Source organism: Lactuca serriola, chromosome 8 (genome assembly GCF_051521515.1).
Source record: "Lactuca serriola cultivar US96UC23 chromosome 8, Lser_US96UC23_V15, whole genome shotgun sequence".
Taxonomy (NCBI): Eukaryota; Viridiplantae; Streptophyta; class Magnoliopsida; order Asterales; family Asteraceae; genus Lactuca; species Lactuca serriola.
In genome coordinates this window covers 97,706,890-97,712,889 of record NC_136415.1, presented here as the reverse complement: position 1 = coordinate 97,712,889, position 6,000 = coordinate 97,706,890, and positions in this window count along the sequence as shown.

Here is a 6,000-nt window from a genome sequence, read left to right as displayed (position 1 = left end):
CTGCACGTGGTGTAAATTCTATATGGGTCATCGTGGATCGGTTTACTAAGAGTGCTCATTTTATCCCAATCCAGGAGAGTATATCGACCGAGAAGCTAGCTGAGATCTACATTCGCGAGGTGGTGGCATGTCATGGAGTCCCCGTTTTGGTGGTGTCAGACCGAGATGTTTATTTCACTTTGAGATTTTGGAAGTGGTTTTCACGACGAGATGGGTTCTCGTCTCCACTTTAGCACTGCTTTCCACCCTCAGACGGATGGGCAGAGCAAGAGGACAATTCAGACTCTCGAGGACATGCTTTGTTCATGTGTTTTGGATTTCGGTGGCAGTTGGGATACATATCTTCCATTAGCGGAATTTTTGTATAAAAACAATTACCACACCAACATAGATCGACCTCCCTTTGAGATGCTCTATGGGAGGAAGTGTAGGACCCCAATTTGTTGGGGCGAGGTCAGACAGAGGGTCATGGGGAGTACTGAGGTAGTACTCAAGACCACTGAGAGGATCCATCAGGTCCGGAGCAGGCTCCAGACTGCTCAGAGTCAGCAGAAAAGCTATGTCGACAAGCTCTATTCAGACTTGGAGTTTTAGGTGGGCGACATGGTCCTCCAGAAGGTGTCACCTTGGAATGGTGTCATCCGGTTCAGGAAGCGGGACATGCTGGTCCCCAGATATATAGGTCCATTCAGGGTTTTGGCTCGGGTGGGTCGGGTTGCTTACCATTTGGATCTTCCAGCAGAGCTCATCCAGATCCATAGCACTTTCCATGTTTCTTAGCTACGGAAGTGCTTAGTGGATGAGTCATGGTTGTGCCTTTTGAGGATATTCAGGTTGATGACATCCTGAATTACATCGAGAGACCAGTAGCTATTCTCGACAAGAAGACGAAGGAGCTGAGGAGCAAGAGGTGGAGCTGGTGAAGGTGCAGTGGCAGCACCACAAGATCTCAGATTGGACTTGGGAGCACGAGGAGGAGAGGGAGCATTACCCGGAGTTGTTTCCCGACATGGCAGACTTCGAGGATGAAGTCTAAGACAAGTGGGGGAGAATTGTAACACCTCGTTCCTGATACGCATTTAAATTATAATTTATTCATTTTTATAGAGTAACTCGATAAGTTGGGAGCCCCAAACTCGTCGAGTAGAGATCAGAAGAGACGCATGATTTTTAAGTAACCTACTCGACGAGTTGAGAGCCTCAACTTGACGAGTAGGCTAGCATGGGTGAAACCCTAATTTTGGGGTTTTGCACCCTATTTCAGCATCCTAATCCCCACATGCTGCCTCATTTCTTGCCTCCAAGTTCCAAAGCCTAGATCTCAAAACCCTAATGAATTGTGTGAGCTTGTGAGTCATTTTTGAGAGAAATCTTGTGTGTATGAAGCTTGTGGAAGAAGGAGAAGCTTGAATACTCAAGAAGGAGATATTAGATCCAACAAATTCATTTCATTCTCAGCATTTTATGGTAAGCAAGTATCAAACTTGCTTAATGATTTCCTGGATCTATTGTCTATCACTTTTATTGGGTTTTTGGTCCAAATACCTTGATCCTTGGGAAATGTACATCCCAAGTTATTATACTTCCAGACCTGGAACTATGGAGGGCTTTGATTGCATAAATGTGAAAACTTTATGGCCATTGAAGCCCCATGCAAGCTATAGGATGTCATTTTGGCCTTTTAAGCTCCAAAAGGTCATGCATGGAGAGAAAGGTGGAAGCTTTACATATTTATGTAATGTCTAAGGTCCAGATCTTAGTTTATATACCTTGGTTTAGAGTATTGATGGCTTTTGGATCAAGATCTAGTTCCTAAAGAGTTAGGGTTTGAGCTTAACTCGTTAAGTGAGGGTATTAACGGGTAAAGTTGGAAAATTTACCCTTAAAAGGACATTTTCAGTGTATAAGGGAAGTATGAAGCTTAGATATGAAGAACAAGAGCTTAATCCATTAAGATGGCTTAAGACTTGTAACGACCCAAAAATCACGACTAAAAATTTCTTTTAAAACATTACTAAACCATGTTTATAAAAATGTATCATTAGTCATCACATAATTTTTGAGTATTAAATTCAAAACATAATCTCATTATTGGAGTAAAACATTCCCCAGGCTAACTGACTATGGTGTGTGCACTGCAACCTCTCCGAGCTCCTCTTTTGAAAACTGAGTACTTGAAACCAAAACTGAAAACCGTAAGCACGAAGCTTAGTGAGCTCCCCCAAACTACCACATACCATACAACATATAAAACACATACCGGGCCTTGCCCACTGCATCGGACCAAAGTCCGGAAACTGCATCGGGCCGAAGCCCGGACTAACTGGGACCATGTCCCCTGCATCGGACCGAAGTCCGGAAACTGCATCGGGCCGAAGCCTGGACTAACTGGGACCATGTCCCCTGCATCGGACCGAAGTCCGGAAACTGCATCAGGCCGAAGCCCGGACTAACTGGGGCCTTGCCCCCTGCATCAGACCGAAATCCGGAAACTGACTAGGACCTTGTCCCTTGTATCGGACCGAAGTCCGGACTAACTACATCGGACCGAAGTCTGGAACTAACTGAACAAAGCATAACATAAACATATCAACTCACATGGACACACATATATTGCATAATGCATCGGGCCGTGACCTGGAACACATAACACATAAATCCTGTCTGAGCCACGAAGGCATCAAACATACTAACTACTACATCGGACCGAAGTCCGGAAGCTACTGCTAGCTAAACAGGCCGGCATTGTGGCCTTAGACCCGTTCCTACTGAAAGGAAACTCACCTCGAAATGCTGACTGCTGAAAACTCGAGTGAAAGATCCCCAACTACTGTCCCGGCTGCTCTCCGGCTATCATGACAAGTCAAACACTAAATCAAAAGGGGAATCTTTTGATGGGTAAAATGACCATTTTACTCCTGCTATGGCATGGGTCACAATATAGCCCAAACCCTCAATTCCTTCTAAATCCATCCATGGCCCCGCTAAAGGCCCACTAATGGCCCAATTTGCTCCTTTGGGCCCAAAGCCCTTTATTGGACCTTACTCAAGCCCAATGATAATCCTTGGTCCTTAACAAATGAATTTTGATGGCCCAATAAGGCCCAAGGACCCTAAGTCTCAGCTCAGCCCACACCGAGGCCCAAAATGCAATAAGACCAACTGACTGCGCTACGCGGGGCGTACTCTAATGTACGCTTAGCGTACTGGCCTGCTAGAGAGTACGCGGGGCGTACCTGCAATTACGCTCGACGTACTCATTCTGTTAAGACACTTTTCATTTAAGTGCTTAATACTCCGACTCAAGAGCCATAAACTTAGATCTAGGTCTTATTCTATGCATTAAGCCATAAAGTCACTGACTTGGTGACTTTATATGGCCCAAACCAACCCAAAGTCTCAAAACACTCTTCTACTTCCATAAAAGGGACTAGATCTCATGCATGGACTTAATAGGACCACAAACGTCGAAACTTTACTGCTTCTGGGACTCATATGACTCGAAGGGAGGCAACCATGGTCTTAGAAACGAGCTTAAGTCATAAAGTCCCAATCTTGGGACCAAAAGGTCCAAAAACTTGCACTAAGGAGATCTAAGAGGTTAATCATCAAGCACAAGACTTTTTACCTTGCAAAGGTCCGAAATAAAGCACTTATCCCAGATCTACAAGCTCTAGCCTCAAAGGTTCCTCCTGCCAACCTTCTTTTCCTTGCTTCCAAGCTTTAATCCACCAACATAGGTTCTCCAAGGTCAAGATCTCATAAGATGGAGGTAGGGAGGTTCTAGGGTTTCTTCTGAGGTTGGGGAGGCTCATATGGGGGCTAGAGTTGGAACCATAATGTCCTTTATATAGTGCTCAATCCGAAATTAGGGTTTCATGACTTTTAGCGTACGCTAGGCGTACGCCTTGGACATCCGCGATCAAGCTGCCTCATTACGTTGGGCGTAACCCAGCTTACGCTGGCCGTACCCACGCGTGCTCCAAACATGCATGGAGGGCCTTCCATGCAAACTTTTCTCTATAAGGGCCATTCTTGCCAAATCTTCAAAGTGTCATAACTCCTTCATTCTAGATTCGTTTCTGATGAACTTTATATCCACATAAAGGTGGCGAGAAATCCTACGCTTCTAACAACATAACCCGACCCGGAAACTTCTCGAATAATAACTCCAAATTAATAAAGGACTAAAACGCCCCTGGCCTTGGCCTCTGAAATTCCATAAACGGATATTTTAGAACAGGGCGTTACAAGACTGAGGAACTCATCGAGTCCACAAAGGAACTCGACTAGTTGGGTCGAAATGCCCCGACCCCGTAGATGGTAAAACTTGACAAGTGGAACTAGAAAGTCCTGATTCTGATAACAGGGAAAAATTGATGAGTTCATGAGGAACTCGACGAGTTGGATCGTGATTTCAGGGTTTTTGATTTATGGAACTCGACGAGTTGATGGGTCAACTCGACGAGTTGAGTCAACCCAAAATGTTGACTTTGACTAGAATGTTGGCTTTGACCAGGGTTAAAATGGTCATTTTACTCTAAGAAGGATTATTGGATTTTGACTAAGTGTTATTGTGATATTGATAGTCGGAAGTCATTGGAGCAGCTGTTAGAGATTCCTCACCGCGAGATTTCACAGTCAGCTTTGCGAGGTGAGTTTTCCTCCAGTAGGAACAGGTCAAAGGAACCAATGTCGGCCTATTTATGTATGTTAGCATATTTCGGACTAACGTCCGATGCCAAGTTGTGCCCGATGTAGGTTTATATGTTTCCGGACTTCGGTCCCCCTCATGGTTGCCTTAAGGACATTTATTGCGGATGAATCCCCTTAGCAGTAATGTCCATCCCGATGATGATCCTAAGGCTAGGTCCCTTATGATAGGTGTTTAGGGACGTAAAGTGAGGATAACAGGAACGGGTAATCGGGTTATTGTTGGTTGATGAAATTAAATAACTTAGTTATTGTGGGTTGAAAATCCTATGTGCTCACTAGGCTCCCAAGCCTGACCCACTCAGTTTCTTGTATTACAGGTAGTGGGGCATGAGCATAGATGTTTGGATGAGAGATAAGGGATTATAGGCCTATAAATACGAAATAATGTAGTAAGGCTTATGTTGTATTGTTTATGCTTTTGATATGTATCGAACATGACATCCTGAGTCTTTTAATGAAATAAACATTTCTTTGGAAATGCTTTTGATAAATCTTTATCATAGTTTGTTTTAGGACAAATTCCGCAACACTTTTATTTAAAATGTTACTCTGATTTTCAAACAAATCATAAACAAAATCGGTCTTTTGTGGCCATGAAAATGGTGATGTCACTGACTGCATTGCACATATCACGACGTTTAGCCTAGGATGATTTACTCTGATATTTAGACATGTGATTTTGATACAGTGATTTGATATGATGTTTTGAGATACTATCACATATGTTTTTATGAGATGATTTGGGTTACTATGGTTTTATTTATAAATTAAAAATGAAATATTTTGACTGTACTTTTGGGATGTTTCATTGAGGCTTTTGATTTCTTGATCAATAATCTCCATTGGTTCCTCCACGAAGTGAATTTTAGTGTTGACCTGGATCTCATCAAGGAGAATGACAATGTTTTCATTAAAGAGACACTTTGTGAGATTACACACGTGTAAGGTATTGTGAACTTTGCTGAGTTCTTGAGGTAATTTGAATTTGTAGGCCTCCAAACCAATCCTTTCCAGGATTTCAAAAGGTATGATGTATCGGGGGTTTAGTTTTACCTCTTTTTTCAAATATAATGACACCTTTCCATGGTGCGACCGTTGGTAGGACACGATCTCCTACTTCAAATTCTAGGGGTTTACATAGTTTAGTTTGTCTCGTTTGGATTTAAGTTGTTTGGATGCATATGCAATGAATTTATTACTTTGCATCAATACACATCCCAAACCTTGGTGAGAGGTGTCACAGAATACTATAAAGTCTTTTGTTCCCTCTGAAAGAGACAAAAT